The sequence below is a fragment of the Pipistrellus kuhlii genome, unplaced genomic scaffold (genome assembly GCF_014108245.1).
Source record: "Pipistrellus kuhlii isolate mPipKuh1 unplaced genomic scaffold, mPipKuh1.p scaffold_m20_p_9, whole genome shotgun sequence".
Taxonomy (NCBI): domain Eukaryota; kingdom Metazoa; phylum Chordata; class Mammalia; order Chiroptera; family Vespertilionidae; genus Pipistrellus; species Pipistrellus kuhlii.
In genome coordinates, this window is record NW_023425595.1 from 45,779,414 (window position 1) to 45,799,866 (window position 20,453).

At 45.7% G+C, this 20,453-nt stretch overlaps 1 pseudogene; it reads left to right on the plus strand.

Annotated features, from left to right (window-relative positions):
- The first annotated feature begins 2,444 nt into the window (after nt 1–2,444).
- On the plus strand, nt 2,445–5,060 carry LOC118713758 (annotated as a pseudogene).
- Nucleotides 5,061–20,453: the final 15,393 nt, after the last annotated feature.

Here is a 20,453-nt window from a genome sequence, read left to right on the forward strand (position 1 = left end):
AACTGCATATATTTGTTCAAAATAATCAGAGTACTAGTGGACCCTTACAGTTCAAACCTATGTTGGTTAAGGCCCACTGTGTGTGCAGTATTCGGGTCTTGATAGCTATTCCCAGTTCAATTTTGAAGATTTGCTAAATTTTTCCGTATCCGCGTATAAGACAATAACACACTAAGTTTTGTTGTGGGGTCGAACCCTGGGTTCAAAATAAGACCACCGGAGGCTGATGATTTATTTAAAAAAGCAGGCAAAGATTTATTGAAATGTCTGGCCAGGACAGCCGCAAGAGCACCACATGCAGGCAGACTCCACACAACTGCACTGCTTCAGGGGCAGGTAGTTCTTTTTAAAGGTTCTGAGAAGGAAAACCCCTATTTTGCAACAAACTGTTGTTTGGAATTTTCTGCTGTTCTTCCTAGACAAAATACTGCTGTCTGACCTTGTAGGCCAGAGACCAGATATGCCCACAATCTCAATACCATGCCGGGTGCACTTTTTCAATTGGATAAAACTGTATTGTTTTCAAGGCCAGCATTGAGATAACCACTAAGTGCACATAGGGCTGGCTCTTTAATAAAAAATAAAAATAAAAAAAGGAAGTTCTGCCTGTAACCTTATTTCGAATTTGAATTCATCCTCCCCAAGCTCATCGCGTGATGAACAAAGCAAGTCTCTCCAAATTCTTCCCCTGCACAATCCAACCACTCGGGAATTCTGCAACAGTTCAAACCACAGGAATTTTCCTTTGTTCTAAATTCTAAATCCTAAAGACTATATTCTAAAACCTGGGGTCAGCTCACAGGGTCGTTCCCACTCACATCCTGATGGACATTGGAATGTGGCCCTATCTTGCAGAAGTAGAACTCAGTGGTTAATCTCCAAAGGTTATCATCCCAGGCACAGAAAAATTGCCTTAGCAGATTTAAAATTCAAACAGCAGTTTTTATTTCATTCCCCACTGGTTTTATGTGCATGAGTCAAATCATTGACTCATCCTACTTCCTTTAAGGGCATTCTTTATTCTGTTCTTGCTCTCCAGTCCCATAGCACATTTGGTCTTACTTAACCTTGGACTTTCTCATGGTTAAAAAAAAAAAAAAAAAGTTCTTACAGTTATCAAAACCCCTAGTACTACAGTTCCCATTAGTACTGCCTTCACTGAAGTCCAATTCCTCTCCTGTAGGCATCAAGTCTCCTCCTGGCCTATGTGGAGCCCAGGCTAGGGATCTCATGGGTGAAGTTGCTTGTTGCCAGGATTCAGGCTGTTTTCTGTGCAGGAGCTGGGAGGCCCGTCCACTTCAACAGCCATGGGCATGCTCAGGGTAACAGTGTAGCATCCCTTTCAGGTTGGAGTGAGTCATCCCTTTCAGGTTGGAGTGAACAAAAGTTTAATGCAGAAACAAAGAGTTTATGGTGGATGAAGCCATACATAAAGCTCACTGGTAAACCTAAACCTAGAAAGTTAATCTATCAGGTTGATGCTTCTCCTCAAGGAACTTCAATTGCCTAATCCTGTTGGCCCTCAGCACTCAAAAGGGATTCTGCTTCTCTACCCAGAGGGTCCCAATTCAGGAAGGGGTGGAGACAGAGAAAGAAAGAGGTTGCGCTTCCCATCTGAGCTGAGTTTCCCTTCTGAGAAGGGATCCTTTCAGAAATTAACATCCACACTGACCTCGCCTAGCAGGTGCATCAGAATCCCAACAGAGATTCGTGACTCAGTGCATCTGGGGCTGGAGAGCTGGCAGAACTAGCAAATTATAAGCTGCTGCTGCTGGTGCTGGTCCCAGGACCATACTTTGAAAATCTCAAATTTAACTCAATGTTCCTTAAAGATGATACTTTAGGTTCTATGGGAATGGACAGTAGAGAAAAAAACACCATTCAACAGGACAAGGATGGAAGTCCAGGTTGTGGACTTGCTGCTCTAGCTTCCTGCAGTCTGTATGGGGAGAAGAAAATGTAGCTTTGCAGCCCTTTGGCCCATCCTGCTATGTCCTGGGGAGGCCAACAGGATGGCTGCTCTGCAGCGCCCTTGGATCCCAGAGCTCAGAATATGAAGCAACAGGGTCCAGGCCTGATGTGTGCAGGTCCAGGCAGCCCCTCCCTTCGACCCTTCCCTTCCCTGTGCCATCCCCACAGCCAGCTGATGATCAGAAAATGTATCCTCACTGCAAGGCTTTTCAAAGTGTGGTTCTGAGAATCCTGTGAGTCTGTGAAGTCAAAATGATTTTTACATTATTTGCCCTCTGGATTTCTTGGTGGTTTGATAAATGTTATTTCAAATTATTTTAAAATATATACATATATATTTTAAATTTGTCAGTTTCTTTTCTAATGTGGCATAGCATGACATAACCCCATAAATAGGAGGCTGGTTGCCCATGGAACAAATCTACAGGGCGGGGCCTGCGGGAGGCTGTGGGGAAGGAGAGGGAGGGGCCGCGATGGGCGTGGCGAGGCCAAAGCAGTGGCTGCAGTGCTGCCAGGGCCCTGTCCAGTGGCTCTGGGTCAGGCTGGCCTCCTTGGGAGGGGGCGGCGAGCTGAGCGCTCTGGGCAGTGGGCGGAGAGCGTGGAGGACTTGGCCTCCAGGGGTGGCGCCCTGGCTCAGCGGGCTGCTTGGGCTGGTGCTGGGCTTAGTGGGGGCCTCGCGCCTGGTCCTGCCCCAGCCTCCAATCTGGAGCAAGCGGGTCCGCAGCGCAGTGCCAGCCCCCAGGGCTGTGGCCAGGCAGGCGGTGGCGGCGGCGCCAGGTTCGCAGGCCTGTGCCATGAGGAACGCTGCGCGCCCGGCACAGCCCGGGCCCCAGGGGCTCGGCTCCATAGGGCGGACCAAGCGACCTTAACTTTCTCTCCGTGGGAGTCATGACGGCCCAGGAATTCCTGCAGACCGACTCCGTGGCCATCTACAGGACGTGGTCCAAGCAGATCCCCGAACGTGGAGTTCTTCTCCAGCGAGGGCTCCGACACGTCCCTCCCGATCCCCGTCCTGCTGCTGCGGGGCGTGGACAGCTCGTACCCGCCGCAGAAGAAGGCCTTCATGATGCTCCAGTGCATGCACGGCCACTGCCTGGACCAGGACGAGCGGTTCATGCGGGCGGACGACGACGTGGACATCAGGGGGACCGGATGGAGAGCTTCCCGCCCAGCCTCAGCAGCAGAGAGCCCCTGTCCCTGGGCCAGAGGGGCTGGGCGCCTCGGAGGGGATGGGCCAACTGGCCCTGGAGCCCGGAGAGAACTTCTGCATGCCCCCTCCCCCCCCGCGTGATCCTGAGCCGCGAGGAGCTGTGCCGCATGGCCCCCCACATCGGCGGTGCCTGCGGGAGATGCACAGGACCCACGAGGACGGGGAGGTGGCCGCTGCATGAGGCGGTTCGCGAGCTGCAGGGCCTCTGGTCCAGGAGATGCAGCGGCTGTTCTAGGAGAACAAGAAGGGCTACATCCGCGACCTGTAGGACAGCAAGATCCACCACGCCATCGCGCTGCACCCCAATAAGAGCTTGTTGTGCCTGGTCAATTCTGGAACCCACAAACCACCAGGGAGCCGAGTCCGATGCAAATGCAGAAAGTCTTTATTAAGTTAACTCTGGTTAGGGTCCCAGCCCGGGCACCAGCGCAGTGGCACTCTCCCATTCCAAACTCGGACCACGCACTAAGTTTCTTTCTCAGTTTTATACTCTAGCCCAGCTATGCAAGCAAGCACCCTTTGCCTCCCCCCCTCCCTGTTCCCTTGCATAAGTCCTCTTTCCCCTTTTAGGCATCTCTGGGGTGGTCATCTCAGGTAATTACAGGTTAGGCTGCTCTGTTCCTGGGAGGTGCATTCCACAGTGGTCAGGTTGCTCTTCATAAGATGAGTATCACTAGATGTTGTACCAAAGGATGAAACCCTCCCTCGGGACCTAGCCCTGCTTTAATGTTTGTCATAAAATATTACATTCTGGCTTTACTCAACCTTACATTTATTACTGCATTCTGTTTTTTTTCTCAACCTTATAAGCTGCCCTACCAGGACCGGCTGCACAGCTAAGTGCTGAGGCCGCCTCGCCCCTGCGCCCCCGCCCGCTGCAGCTGCACCAGAGATCGCGCTCCTGGGCCGCCAAGGGGGCGGGGAGGCGGGGATGCCAGTGAGGAGGATCCGCAGCCGGGCGCGCCCCCTCCTTCACCCTCTTCCAGCCCTGCCCACGGGAGGAGGTCTTGGAGGGGGACTTCTTGATGGGCTGGCACATGTGCTCCACCGCCAAGGGCCACCCCGCGGCAGGGCATGGGCGGGCCCAGCGGGAGACGCTGGAGGACATGGTCCTGCAGGTCATGGAGGTGATCAACGCAGACGCTGGGCCCGCGGCAGCGTCTTCCACTTCCAGGAGGTCCAGCGCGGCTACCTGTGGTGAACCCCACCTTCTGTGCCCAGTGCATCCCGGACCCGCTGCTGCTGCACCAGAGGCACAAGGGCAAGGAGGTGGCGGTGCAGGGCGGAGGCTCGCCTGCCTACAGCAGACCTTCAGCAAGAGCCAGTTCGCCCAGCACCAGGCGCTGCCCACCCGGTGAACCGGGAGGCGGGGCCGCTGTCCTTCCTGCCCAGCTCGCTCTGGAGGCTGGTCCCATTCTGGCTGCTGCCCCGCTGCGGCTTCAGCGGAGGCAATGTGGGCCCCCCAGACCCCAGGAGCCCCGGGAGGCCAAGATCCACATCCTGATCCCGCTGTGGGAACCCTTAGACATGTTCGCCCTGTTCAGGGGCCACTTGGAGAAGACGTGCCCAGGGCCCGGCCAGAAAGTCCAACCGGTGGTGCTGCTCTTCCACTGGGACTGGAACCTGGATAAGCCCCGCAGGGGGAGCTGATGCGGGACTCCCCGGCCGGCTACCCGCGGGCGGACCGCAGGCACTGCCCAGGTCCGGCGAGTTCCCCGGCGCTGGCCCTGGAGGCGGGGGCCTCGCCATTTGGCAAAGACTCGCTGCTCCTCTTCTGCGACTGGACCGCGTGTTCACCGCCCACTCCCTGCAGCGCCGCCGCCTTGCCAAAGCTGTGTGGGGCCCGCAGAAATGCTCCCCCATCCTCTCCAGCCAGTAGGACCCGCAGGTCCTGTATGGCGGCTGCTGCAAGGCCCCAGGGGACAGCCCCTTTGCCCTCAGGCTCAAGGCAGGGCTCTGGAGGCACTGTGGCTCCTGGGTGGCTGCATCTACTAGGGGGCCTGGTGCAGGCGGGCGGCTTCCTGTGTCCATCCAGGGCTGGGGCTGGAGGACGGCACCCCTTCCACAGGCGGTGAGGCCGGCCTGCAACCTTCTGCAGCCAGGAGGTGTGTGTGTGTGTGTGTGTGTGTGTGTGTGTGTGTGTGTGCATGCGCGCGTGCATCACCCCTACTTCTGCGATCCGGGCCTGGGCCCCAGGCAGGACAAGATGTTCCTCACGTCCAAGGCGTCCACCTAGGGGTCCGCGCAGCAGCTGGCCCAGATGTGGCTGCAGAAGAACGAGCCAGGGTGCGGGAAGGGCGGCTGGACCAAGGGGTTGGCCAGGACAGACTGACATCCCTGTGCCCCAGCCCCCCCTCCCTCATCACCTTTCCCCTCCCTGTCCCCCTGTCACATTGCTGGGCCAAGACCTTTTTCATTCTCTAATTTATTTTTCCAGAAATTGTGGGGTTTTTTTTGTTGTTGTTGTTTTGTTTTGTTGTAGTTTTTTTCAAGTCTGTTGCATCAGGAGCTATTTTCTCATCACGTGACCTTTCTGACTTATACCCAGGACTCCCTTGTTGAAGATGGAGCTGTTTTGTTTCTTTGTTTTGTTTTTGTTTCATTTTGTTTTGCTGGGAGGTGGGGGGGAACAAAAAACAAAATGGGATGCCTGTGCCTTCCAGACACAGTTTTCTCCTTGCTGGATGCTAGGTATCTCTGGACCTGCTGCTCTTAGTGACTAGAAAGGCACCCAATGAATGAATGAGACCCCACCCCCAGGCTCCTTCTCCAGAAAGTATTATTGTCACAAAACGTTGTTCTGTTCGCTGTTTTTGTTGTACTTGTCCCCACAGCACAGCGTCTACCCATCTGTCTGTCTTGGAGGCAGTGTGTGGGAAGTGCTGGGTCCAGGTCCATGGCGGGATAAGGAAACTTGATTTTTGTCCCCAGAAGAGCCCTCCCCTGCGCCCTCCTGCTCCCCTCTATCTCTTGGCGTTTCCAAGCAGAGGGAGCCAGGGAGACTCCTTCAGAGAACAGGGCCCTCCTTGTGGTTCCTCTGGCCTCCATGGATCTGGCATTAAACATCCAAGAAGGATCTGGCGTTTCCTCTCTCCCTGGCCCTTCTCCTCAAAGAACAAAATATTAATTTTTTTTATTTTCACCCTTAACACCAATAAATATATATAATATATATAATAACCCCATAAACAAAAATGTTTTGGGTCCCATAATGTTTTTTCAGACTAACTCAGATAAAATGTACATATTCTAAAATTCACCCCCTTAATATGTACAGTACTGACTTCCAGTGGTGACAATTAAAATGTTTCCAGACCACAATAAATACCATTAGTAAGGGGACATAAACACCCAGCTGAAACTACTGCCTGGTTACTGGGGGGACGGGGGATGGGAGATAAAAATGAGAGATAGATGCACAGGTTACAGGGGGAAAAAATAAAAATGAGAGATGGGTAAGATTCTTAAAGTAATTTAGATATCTAACTGGTTGTGAAAATTTTTATAATCCAGATTATATAAGGTAATAAATAAGATAGTACCGTAGAAAACTTGCTTATGAAGTTACTTCAAAAAATTAAAAATGAAAATGCCTTATGACACAGCAATTAAACTTCTGGGAATAAAACTGAAGAGGCCTACTACACTAATTGGAAAGAATATATGCAGCCATATGTTCATTGTAGTTATTTACAATAATTAGGATTTGGAAGAAGCCCTGCCCAGGTGCCCATCAGCAGTTGAATGGATAAGAAAGGAGTGGTGCAGCCCTGGTGGGTGTGACTCAGTTAAGCATTGTCCTGGCCACTAATTGGATTCAGGTTCAATTCCCAGTCAGGGCACTTGCATAGGTTTTTAGCTGAACCCCAATAGGAGGAATGTAGAATTCATGGGTCATTCTCACTTTGATCTCTCTCTCTCTCTCCCTCTCTCTCTCTCTTTCTCTTTATAAAACAATAATAAAACCTGTGTTACATTTACATCATGGAATACCACTAAGCTTGTAAAACAAGTAAACCCTACCTTTTGGGACAGCATGGATGTTACCTGAAGATTATTCTGCAGGAAATAAAGCCAGTCAGAGAAAAACAAGTACCATGTGATTTCACTTATATATGAAGTCTAATGAACAAATTAAACTAACAAAGTGGAGAAAGACTCATGGATACAGATAACAGATTGACAGCTGTCAGAGGGGAGAAGGGTAAATGAGAAGGATGAAAGGATTAAGCACAGAAAAAAAAAAGAAGATTCACGGGCACAGACAGTATTATAGTGATTGTCAGGTGAAGTGGTGGGGGAGGTAGAAGAAAGTAAAGGGAGGGATGCATAGTGATGGAAGAAGACTTGACTTTCAGTGGTAAACACACAGTACAATATACTAGTACATACAATGTATTAGAGAATTGTGTACCTGAAACCAACATTTATTAATCAATATACCCAAATAAGTTCAGTCAAAAAATAAAAACAAAATGTAAGACTAACATTGAATAAGTAATAATATGAACTAAAAACACAGGTAAATTAGTCCTGCAATGTATTTTCTAGGAAAAAAATACACAATTTGATATATACAGAATTACAGAGAGGTTTTTATTTTTTTATTTTTAATTTTATTTTTTTTAAATCAATCTTTATTTGTTCATATTATTACAAAGGTTCCTCATTTCTTCCCCCTTCCACCAGGTTCCCACCCCATCCTCTGCCCCCTTCCCACCCCCCATTGTCCTCATCCATAGTTGCACAGTTTATGTTCAGTCTCTTCCTCCCTCCCTTTCCCTGATGACAGTCAGTCCACTCCCCTCCCATATCTCGGACTCTACTACAATGAACCGCTATTATTGTTCATCAGGTTTTTCAATCTCCTTTTTTGTTGTTGTTGTTGTTATGTTTTTTTTTAATTAATACACTTTTACACTTCTAAGAATAAATTTTAAAATCTAATAATTTTAAGCCGTGTTTTTTTTCTGCCCTGGGAATTGAAAGCAAACTTGTTTACATGTAAACTTGCCCTTAGGCCATCAAAAGGTGTAGCCATTCAAGTGTAAATGGACACATTCTTTAAACATAGCTGCTGGTTGGAATTGGATTACCTGTTCTGGGTGGGAAGGGCTTGTCATTCCCTTTCTCCATTAAAATTAAGGTGTTAGCTTTAAAACCTCTTTTTGGCAAGAGACCTTAAACTTTCAGAACTTTAAATTTTTCAGATAGTAAATCAGTTACTTAGCATTTTCTCAAATCAATAATACCTCCACATGCCCAGGGATACACTTCACACAAAAGACATTTCCAAATAGATCAACCAACCTTATCCAGGCCCCACACAAGGCACAATCAACACCCTAGCGCTATATTAACTCAACACATCCAGATCTAAGCCTTTCTCATTTGATTCTGCAGACCCTCAAGTTCCCCCAAAAGTTTCCAGCTATGTCTGAGAGGCAGCCTTGGGGCGGAGGCAGGCGAGGATCGAGCTGTTCTGGGCCTGGCTGCTCCGGGCCTGGCCTCTGTTGCTCTGGTCCATTCCACAACCAGCTGCTCTGGGTCTGGCCACTGCCACTCCCGACCTGGCTGATCTGGGTGTGGCTGCTGCTGCTCCGGGCCTGGCCACACCCGACCTGGCTGCTCTGAGCCTGGCAGCTCCCGGCCTGGATGCTCCGGGCTTGGCTGCTAATGTTCTGGGTCTGGCTGCTCCTGACCCGGCTGCTCTGGGCCCGGCTTCTCCAAGCCCGGCCACTCTGGGCCTGGCTGTTCCTGGACTGGCCACCCTGGGCTTGGCCGCCTCCACCTCAGGCCTGGCTGCCACTGCCCCAGTTCTGGCTGCTCCAGGCCTGGCTGTTGCTCTTGTTCTGACTGCTGCTGCTTTAGGGCCTGGCTGTTGCTGCTCCAGGACCGGCTGCCACTGCCTTGTGCCTGGCCACTCTAGGCCTGGCTGCCGCTGTTCCAACATTCTGTCCTTTTTTAAAAAAAAAAACAAAACGCATTTATGTTGCAATGTTGGCTGCTGAGTTGAGTTCTGACTTAGTCTTTGATTTTTCAAGATCTTCTTTATATTCTTTCTTAAGTAATTTTACTATCTTTTGCTCTCACTTGATTTCTTCACATTGAAAAATTCTTCGGTTTCTTCCTCCTTGTCCTGGAAGCTCAGCAGGTTGGCCTGTGGCACCCCTTTGTTCTCCGCCGGCTCCTGCTCTGCTTCAGCCTGTTGCTGGGGTCGAGGCTGCCCAGGAAGCAGCCCCGGCCTTGGCTCCGTGGCCCGCGCTCAGTGGTCGAAGGCCCAGGGGTACCCCTCCCCTCCCCCCCTGGGGGCCCCATCGCCCGGCTCCTTGCTGGCGCTCTGCTGGCCTATGTCTGGCAGGGGTTCCTGCTCCTCATCACGTTCCTCCAATCTGGAGCTTTTTTTCTACTTCCCGCTAGGGGCATCTAGCATCAGAGTCAACAGACTGTCCTCTGCTCGCAATGTGCGCTACTCTGGGGGCTCTGCTTTTCATCGCTCCCCTAGGATTCTGCCTCACAGCCCTGTCTCCCCCTGCCTGTGCCTGGGTCCCAGGATCTGGCCTAGAACTGGGGTTCAGAGCAGTTGAAACTGGTGCCCAGCACGGCCGGAGCTCCTGTTTCCTTCCCTCCAGGCCAATCCCGCATCAGAGTCAACATTCCTTCCCTTGCTCGCAATGTGCGCAACTTCGGGGGCTCAGCCTTTCGCCGCTCTCCCAGGACTCCACCTCACAGCCCCGTCTCCCTCTGCTTGAGCCTGGGTCCCCAGGGATTGGCCTAGAACTGGGGTTCAGAGCAGTCGGGAGTAGGGTTCAGCACCGCCGGAGGTTTTGTTTCTTCCCTCCAGGGCAATTCAGCATCAGAGTCAACATTCCGTCCTCTGCGCACAATGTGCGCGACTCCTGGGGCTCTGCTTTTCACCACTCCCCAGGGATCCCGCATCACAGCACCATCTCCCCCTGCCCGAGCCTGGGTCCCCAGAGTCTGGCCCATAACTGGGGCTCAATGCTGCCAGTTCTGGGGTTCAGCCCAGGCCGGGGATTTTATTTCCTTCCTGCTAGGGAACACCAGGCATGCACCCAGCCTTCTCCTCCTCTCCGGCTGTGTCCTTTCCACGTGTGCGTGCGTGCGCACAGCATGTCTCCATACCTTAGGATTTTTCAGCTCCTCTGATTTTCCTTCTGGTTTTCTCTTTCCTTTTGTTGTAGAATTTTCAGTCAGTCGATTACCTGTAGCTCTGGGCAATGTCCACTCTACATTTTAGTTGTATTCCATTGAAATTGTTGTGTGCTGCTGTGGTTAGGTATCTACCTGAGCAGCCATCTTGGATCCTCCACAGAGAGATTTTTAAAGAGAATGTTAGAGCATGTCCTGCATTGCTCAGCAGTTGAGCCTTGACCTATGAACCAGGAAGTCAGAATTTGATTTCCAGTCAGGGCACAAGCCTAAGTTTCAGGCTGGATCCCCAGGAGAGGGCTTGCATCTCATTATTGATTCTTCTATCTCTCTCCCACTAGTCTCTCTTCCTCTCAGAAATCAAAATACACATATAATTTTAAAAAATGGATGTTAGGGAAAAATAATAGCTTGTAAAGTTTGTTCTCACCTGGTGTTTGAAGAATGATGCTATTAAAGATTTATTTAGAAAGGGTGGACAGATTCTTCAGGTCCTTTGTTGAGACTGTTTCCTTCTCTACTGTAGCTCTCTAGGAACTGTGTTAATATTTCAACCACATGGCTACAAAATTTTCATCATCACCCTTTTTTTATTCTTGAAGGCTGCTTCCTTTTCCTAAATGTGATTTCTCTTCTTCAGAGGATTAGGCTAGCACACTCAGTGTTAGTGGTGGATATTTCCCAGACTTCATTGGAGATGAGATGAGGGGAAACAGAATTCCAAGTGGTAGGGGATAGCTGGTTTGCCTCAGTGGATAGAGCATTAGTCTCAGACTAAAGGATCCCAGCCAACATTGGGGTGCATGCAGGTAACAACCAATGAATGTGTCTCTCTCACACAGATGTCTCTCTCTGTCTCAAATTCTCCTTTCTACTCTATCTAAAAGATGATGACTTTAAGATACTGCTTTACAACAAGGGAATGCATGGATTTCAGAGCCCCCCAAAGTTTAAAATATTTAGAATTCTCAAAGACCAATCTGTATCAGGTGACAAGAGTGATGGGACAAATAAGTGTTAAAGTATTTCCTTCAAAATGACAAAAACTGCCCTTGCCTGTGTTTCTCAGTGGTTAGAACATTGGCCCTGGAAGGGTCTCAGTTTCAATTCCTGGTCAAGGGCATATACCTGGGTTGTGGTATCAATCCCAGCCCATTCAGTCTGGGGAGGTACAGGAGACAACCAACCCATGACTCTCTCTCTCTCTCTCTCTCTCTCTCTCTCTCTCTCTCTCTCTCTCTCTCTCTCATATTCCTGCCATTTCTTACTCCACCCCTCTCCTCCACCTTCCAATCTCTCTAAAATTCAATGGAAAAAATTATCCTCAGATCAAGAAGCAAAAAAAAAAAAAAAAAAAAAAAAAAAAAAAAAAGGCAAATCTGTCAAAGAAAGCACTTCTCCATAACATTAGATTTAAACAAACCTCATGGAACATACTTCCAAGTTTTTAAAGACATTTGCTAAAATCAATAATGGGTAAAATAATCCTTTCTTTTGTTTTGTAATTTAAAAATAAAAGTTGAGCCCAACTGGTGTGGCTCAGTAGTTGAGGATCTTCCCATGCACAAGGATGTTGCTGGTTACACTGCTGGTGAGGGCACTTGTCCAGGTGGCAGACTCACTACCCAGCTGGGGACATTCAGGAGGTAGACATTTGAGGTTTCTCTCTCATCAATGTTTCTATCTCTGCTTGTGAATTAAAAACATGCCTTTTCTAATTCATTCAGCATCTCATGTTTTGAAAGCCATGTCTCCTTGCATGGGATACAGAGATGAACAATATAATTTCTGACTTCATAACTCTCAGAATCTAGCAGCAAAGATTACCAATGTAATCAGTGAGAGGAAGCATTATTTGGTCACAAAAAGCACAAACATTGGAATTGGACAAATATACATTAAAATTCTGAAGTTGCTATTATAATAAGAACACATTGGTTAAAATAATTTCCTCTTTATCATCTCTTTCCCCCACTTACTAGTATACATTCCAAAAATGCTAATAAAATTACAGTGATGTATGATAACAGTAGAGTTTATCTTCATATTTAAACAACATTTGGCTCACTGGAGATTTAAAAAAATGTTAGGTTGATTCTATTGGAGACATCTGTTATATTATACTGTTAGAGAGCCCACTTTAACTTAAATTATATAAAATGTATTTTTAGTTATGTGCTTATGTACATACTTAACTAAACATCGTTATTCATTACACATTTTATTACCAGAGGCCTGGTGCACAAAATTCCTATATGGGGGATGTGTCCCTCAGCCCAGCCTGCACCTTCTCCAATCTGGGACCCCTCCAGGGATGTTCAACTGCCCTGAAGGATCGGGCCTTAATGGGCAGTTGGACATCTGTCGCACAATCCAGGATTGCTGGCTCCCAACTACTTATATGCCTACATTCCTGATTGCCACTAACTGCTTCTGCCTGCCAGCCTGATAAGCCCCTAAATACTCCTCTGCCAGCCTGATTGATGCCTAACCCCTCCTCTGCCAGCCTGATTGCCCTATCTGCCCTCCCCTTCAGGCTGGGCCCCTCCATCCCCCTACTGCTCTTCCCTGCAGGCCTGAGTCCCCCCAACTGCTCTCCTCTGCAGGCCTGAGTCCCCCCAACTTCTCTTCCCTGCAGGCACAATTGCCCCCAACTTCAATCCTCTTCCAGCCTGGCCACCCCTCAGTGCCCTCCCCTGCAGGCTTGATTGCCCCCAACTGCCCTCTCTTGTAGGCCTGGTACCTACCAACTGCCATCCCCTGCTGGCCATCTTGTGGCAAGCATCTTGTGTACATATGGGGGCAGCCATCTTTGATCACATGGGAAAATCCAGCTTGTGTGTTGGAGTGATGGTCAATTTCCATATTACTCTTTTATTAGGTAGGATAGAGGCCTAGTGGATGGGTGGGAGTCAGCTGATTTTCCCTCAAGAATGTCCCAGACCAGGATGGGGGTTCCCTTGGGGCATAGGGCAGCCTGGGCAAGAGGCCTGTGGTGGTTTGCAGGCCAGCCAGGACTTCAGCGAACCAAGCAGAGGCCCTGCCATCTGGGATTTATTTCTCTTGAATTGACATAGATTTAATTGAAACATTACAGCCTTGAGCTAAGGCCTAGGCTGGCCAGCGTGGGCAGAAAGCTAGGCTTCCTCCATTTCTAGGGATTCCCAAGCCTCCTGTTTGCTCCATGGCCACAGCCATTTTTGTTGGGATTTATTTATCTTCTATAATTGAAACTTTGTAGCCTTGAGAGAGACATGGGATGGCCAGGGTGTGTAGAAAGCTTAGCTTCCTCCTTTGCCTGGGAAACCCAAACCTTCTGCTGGCTCTGTGGCCACAGCTATCTTGATTGTGTAAATTTGCATACTCTCCCTTGATTGGCTGGTGGGTGAGGCTTGTGGGTATAGTGGAGGTATGGTCAATTTGCATATCACTCTTTTATTAGATAGGATATTCTGTGGCTCTTCCTTATTGTCTGAAATACTAGTAGGTGAAAGAATACATGGGTGATTATAAATAAAAAGCTTTTACCATATTTTAATTTTGGTGGTTTTTATAGGGTTCTATTATTACTAGAAACTTTTTTTCTTAAAGATTTTATTAAGCTTAATTTATAATGCACAAACTGTACTTCTATAAAAACACCCACAAATAAACAGTATACATTAAAAGCTTTCAACTTTCTTGTCACTGGTGGTGTTTAATTCATGTTTTGGTCAAGTGTTTAGGCCAAAGTTATTAATCTATAAAAAGTACTTTGTCTTATTAGATTTCTAAAAATGGTAATTTTATTGTACAAAAACAAAATAATAAAAATAATTGAGTGTGCCGATCAGTATCAGTTTTTTTTTTGTTTTGTTTGTTTATTTCAATATATTTTATTGACTTTTTACAGAGAGGAAGAGAGAGGGATAGAGAGTTATAAACATTGATGAGAGAGAATCATTGATCAGCTGCCTCCTGCACACCGCCTACTGCGGATATGGCTATAACCAAGGTCCATGACGTTGACTGGAATTGAACCTGAGACCTCTCAGTTCTCAGGCCAATGCTCTAGCTACTGAGCCAAACCGGTTTCATCCAATATCAGTTTTTAACGGAAAGTTGATTTTTTTTTTACTATTTGTAAACACCAACACAGCCATCATAGATGTTCACATCCACACACAACATCTCAGTAACTTGAGGCCTTTTTCAGTAATCTGGTCCACCTCTGGCTAGGACAATGAACCCTTAGCTATAACCCAGTAGCAGGTGACAGTGCTGAGAAGGAAGAAGGAGATACAAACCTGGGTTGACCCCTGGAGAATTTCCTGTGGTGGTTTTGCAGCCAGGAGCCATAGCCCCATGCCACCCAGAGACAGGAGTGGGAGGTGCCCAGTTGTTTGATGCTGGCTCCTCCCACTGCAGAACCCAGCAAAGGAACCTGAGCTTCATTTCTCTGTGGAGCTGCTGGTAGAGCTGTGGTGTGAAGGGTATAGGGGTTATCCTGAGGACAATCTGATTGAAATTCCACTCCTCTTCTGAACCCAAACATACCACCACCACCACCACCAAGAGTTTGGGTTCTTTTTCTCCTCCTGGTGCCTGCCTCTCCCAGGCTGCTGGGGATCCATTCCCTACAGCATCCCTAGCTGTGGCCAACCTATTCTGTCTGATGAGTTCTTCTGGTCACTATGACTACAACCTCTATGGTCCTTAACGATCGTTACTGTTCCCTTAGAAATGAAAGATGCCTATAAATGGAGCTGTGCTGGCTACTGGTCTTGGGAGCTGCAGGAGCCCTGTAAGCCTCTCTCTCTTTTCCCTGGGACTGAGCTGTGTCCACCTCACCACACTTCTCACTCAGTGGGTGGTTTAGGAAAGCTGCTGGGGCCCCAGTCAGCCAGCCAAGGTAGGACCATCTCTGTTTGTATCAGAATAGCCCAGTGGTAACTTCAAAACCTTGTATCCACATATTATCTAACCCAGCAGCATGGTCTCCTGCAATTTTAACAATATAATTTTTCACAAACACCAATATTCACAAAAGAATGCATTCTATAGCATTTTTTTTGTAGCTGAATAAATAAATAGGAAATAACTTAAATGTTCTAAAACCTGGAGTATCATTTCACAAAATATGCCACATATTATTCACCCGAGATAGGAATACTAGTACATTCTGTGTTTACTGATTTAGTCCATGATATTTTGTATGTTTTTAATTAATATGTTTTATTAATATTCTAAAGCAAATTATTTCATATGACAAACCAAACCAGTGCCACATAATTCACAATAGTGAATGCTATTAAATTAAAAATAAAAACTCACTGATGTCATTCAGGTTCACAGTGTGTGAGTGACCTTTATAAACTGTTCCTACGACAGTTTATATTTTCTTTACACAAATATTCAGCCCCACAATATGGAAGCAGTTATATGTAAGCTATGTAGATATGAAAGTAATTGAGTTGATTATGCCTATAATGATAATTCATTTTTATTCTGGTCTCTCTCTCCTTTATTGACTAAAACATCTTGGAATAGTCCTTGTCACACACATACATTTAAAATCAAACTTCTAAATTACATACACATGTATATGCACACACATTTTTTAAGTTATTGAAACTTATTAATGGTATTGGTCTGTTTGGTGACTTTGGCCATAGTTACCATATTATGTGTTTCAATGGATGAATATGGGATATTCCCATTTGCAGGATTCATAGTTCTTTCTTTTGCTTCTTTCAATAGTGTTTAATACTTTATACACACAGAATTACATGACATTTCTTAGATTTATTTTCATGAATTTCAGTTTCTGATCCTATAAAATGGACTTTAAATTTTCTTTCCTATTTTTTTTTATTGTTTAGAGGAAATTCACTGATCTCATTTCTTCCTAACTGCATTAATTATAGATTTCAGGAAAATTTCTAATCATGCAATCATATTGGGCTCACATTGTTAGTTATAATAGTTTTCTTTCCACTTTTCTCTTAGAAGATTTCTTCTTTCATCTGTCTAATCGCATTGAATAGTAATCAATAGTAGTGCTGAGAATGCAGTATGTGGTAACAGCAGATATTATGTTCTCTTCTAAATATATTTTTATTGATTTCAGAGAAGAATGGAGAGGGAGATGGAAATATGAGAGGGAATTATTGGTTTTCTGCCTTTTGCACATGGCCCACTATGATTGGAGCCCACAATCAAGCATGTGTCCTGACAGGGAATGAACCTATGACCTCTTGATTCTGGGGCCAATGAAGAGTGTCTGAGCAACATCAGAAGGGCAAGTCCAATGTGTTAGAACTTTCCCATGGCAGAGAATAGCTGTTTCCTGCTTATTGCTAGCTGGCTCAAGTTAGCCAAAGCAGAGATTCCAGCCTATTAAATCCTCTTTAGTCATTGTTTTCCCAGGATTTTTGGGGGAAGATGAGGGTGAAGGATTCTCAGGTGCAGTCATCTGCTCTTTGTTTTCTCCTTCAATTGTACACCGCAGATCCCTCTTCCTTATTTGATCTCTTATGAATTTTTTATTTCTCTGTGCCTGCATTTATCTTTTACACTAACCTATAATCTGAAGATTCTAGCGGTTTTGCATTACCTTGAAGAATGGGATTGGTGGAGGGGAATTGAGAAGCTACTATGGAACCTAGCAAAACTTGATTATAATGTCTTAGTTACTATATTTATTTATTTTGATAAATATAATTTTTATTGATTTCAGAGACAGGAAGGGAAGACAGAAAGAGAGGGTAACATTAATGTGGACAGATCATGATTGATCGGCTGCTTCCTACAAGCCCTTTAAGAGAATCTAGCCTGAAATTCTGGCATGTACCCTGTCCAGAATTCAAACCAAGTCCATCCGGTTCATGAGTGGAGACTCAATTATTCAACCACAACAGCCAGACTAGTTGCTATATTTCTTTTTTTTTTTTTAATATTCTATTATTGATATTTCACAGAGAGGAAGAGAGAGGGATAGAGAGTTAGAAATATCGATGAGAGAGAATCACTTTTCAGCTGCCTCTTGCACACCCCCCACTGGGGATGTGCCCGCAACCAAGGTACATGCCCTTGCCCAGAATCGAACCTGGACTTTTCAGTTTGAAGGCCAACGCTCTATCCACTGAGCCAAACCCATCCTGGCTGCTATATTTCTTTTGGAAACAGGAATGAGATTTCAGGGCCTGGATTATAGAATGTTAAAATGCTGTGTGACAGAATCAGAAATCTAGTAAATAATAGTGCAAGTGAGTATTGGACAAGGTCATATAAGGAACAGCACTAGGTAACAGCACCGTAGGATGGTACAATGCCCTCAGAATTTATTGATTTTTGTGGGAAAATGAAACCAGCTATATGCTTACTTGGGTGACTAGCAACATGTTGAAGAATGTGTGAGGACATTTTCTGAGAATTAATTAATTTTGGGATCTTGTGAATCAATGACCCTTCCCTTTGTTGGCTTACACTCCTATACACTGAGAGGGAAGCAGTTTCACCTCTTTCTAGGATATGTGTTCTCTGATGACTTTTATATTTGTTTTTCCATAATTTATAAAAGTTGAGTTACTTAGATTTTCACTTTTTAAACTTACAGCAATGTTAATTATTTTTCATAAATTTGTAAAAACGGAACTTAAATTCTCAAACATTTAATAATGTGGGAAGTAATTCATGTGGAGGTGGCATCAGCAAATTGTTAACCTGTGATGGGTTTCAACAAAAAGCAGGTACCATGGCGCCTCTGTTAATAAGAATTCTCTAGCTGTGTTTCCCAAACTTTTGACATATATGTACCCCTTCTATAATTTTCTTAATGTCGAGTACCCCTCTTACTCATGAGAACATAGAATTAGGTGCAGCTAAGCACGGTGCAGTGCATAATCCCACCAAACTCCGATGAAACATGTATCCCCACCAAACTGTTCCATTACCCCTGGGGATACGCGTACCACACTTTGGGAAACACTGCTCTACAGCATCTGTAAGACAGTGACTCTAGTTAGTACTGTGTTGCATATTAAAAAGTTTCATGTATCTTACAGCAAAACACATTTACATTCTGGTAGGCTGTCAGCCCCCAGGCATTGTTTTCTACCTTGTAACTTTAATCTGATTATCAGACCACAATCTGCATAACCCATTCAAAGTGGTAACTTCCTTTTGTGAATTTCAGCCAATCTCAGCAAGTGGGTGTGGCCTGATGTAGGGATATAAAAGCCCCATCTGTACAGAGCCCACTTCACTTCTTCAAGGTAGACTGACTGAAGTTGGAGCTGCCTGGTGAGTGAAGAGAATTCCTACGGACCCTGCTATCGACAGAATAACAGAATTGGGAGGACTGAGTAGACTCTGGTGAGTATGGAATTTAGAATAAATTCCTTTTTTATTTTTTTTTAGTAAATATCTCAACAACTGCCTACTTTATCTTATTACAAATATTTTCAACTTAACTCTCTGGGATCTTCTCTAACTAGAGAAGTAGATGTATTAGTTATTTGTAATGACATCGATATTTCAAATATTGGAAATTGGAGCCCTTGTAATATATTGATATCTGCTATAATAAGTTATTACAGTGGTGCCTCGCATAAAGAACGCCTCGCACAGCGAACGCTGCACACAACGAACTTCCTTTCATGATTCATACAACGAACTTCGTTTCACACAACGAAGTCGCCCGAGCTTCCACGACTGCTTCGCCCGAGCTTCCGCTGCCGATGTATTGCATCCTTCCGCGCAGGCACTGCAGGCAGTCATTAGTCACTGCGCTTAACTTAAGCACGTATCGCGGCAATCGTTCTTCATTACGAATTAAATCACTCACGTATCACGGCAGTCGTCCTTTTAAGTTAAACTCAATATTTTTTTTATATCATGGCTTCTAAAAAAAGCAGGAAGGTGATTTCTGTTGAAATGAAACAGGAAATAATTAGAAGGAGTGAATGTGGGGTAAAACAGTGTGACCTCGTCAAAGAGTTTGGCCTCAGCAAGACCACCATTTTCACCATTTTGACAAATAAGGATGCAATCAAATCAGCCAAAGTAGCCAAAGGAGTATCAAAACTATTTCATGAAAAACATAGGTCTTCAATCCACGAGGAAATGGAGAGGCTATTAGCAATTTGGATTAAGGACAGGCAGGTGAAAGGTGACGTAACAACCCAAGATATTATCTGTCACAAAGCCAAGAGAATTTATGACGATCTAAAGAAAAACGTCCCTGGAAGTAGCAGCAATCAAGATAATGAAGAAGAATTCAAAGCCAGCAGGGGGTGGTTTTTTAGATTTAAGAAAAGGTGTGGAATCCACAGCGTTACTATGCATGGTGAGGCTGGCAGTGCTGACAAGAAAGAAGCAGTAGTTGATGACACAGAAGTGGTGAAGGACATCATCACAGTGGCCCAAAGGTTGGAATTAGAGGTAGAGGAAGAGGATGTAGAGGAGCTTATTGAGGAACACGAAGAAGAGCTGACAACTGAAGAGCTCCAAGCACTTCTGGTCCAGCAACAGGACAATGCTCAAAGGGAAGCGTCATCTGATAACGAGGAGCAACAATCAAACAATCAACCAATCCCAACTGCTGACATCAAGAACATCCTGGTCAAATGGAAAGCAGTTCAGGAGTTTACCAATGCCCACTATCCGGATTCAGCTGAAGCAAACAGGATCAACGATCTTTACTCCGATACTCTTGTCCGTTATTTCCGGCAGATGTTGGAGAAAAGAGAACCATCGGCCAAAAAGCAGAAAATGGATGAAGATGTGCAAGATTCGGTAGACTCTACTTAGTCTGTCTTAAAATTTAAAAAATGTGTGTTTTTTTTTTTAATTATGTTTTTAGATGTATCTAAATAAAAATAATAACAAAAAATTATCTTTTTTTATGTCATCTTAGCATATTTTATGCTACAGAATGAATTATTTTTTTTAACATGTATTGTTATGGGAAAACGCGTTTCACATAACGAACTTTTCGCATAACAAACTTGCTCCTGGAACGAATTAAGTTCGTTGTGTGAGGCACCACTGTACCTTTTTTTAAAATTTTAGTACCATATTGCCAGTAGGTGTTTGAAAACAACCCTTCAAACTTGCA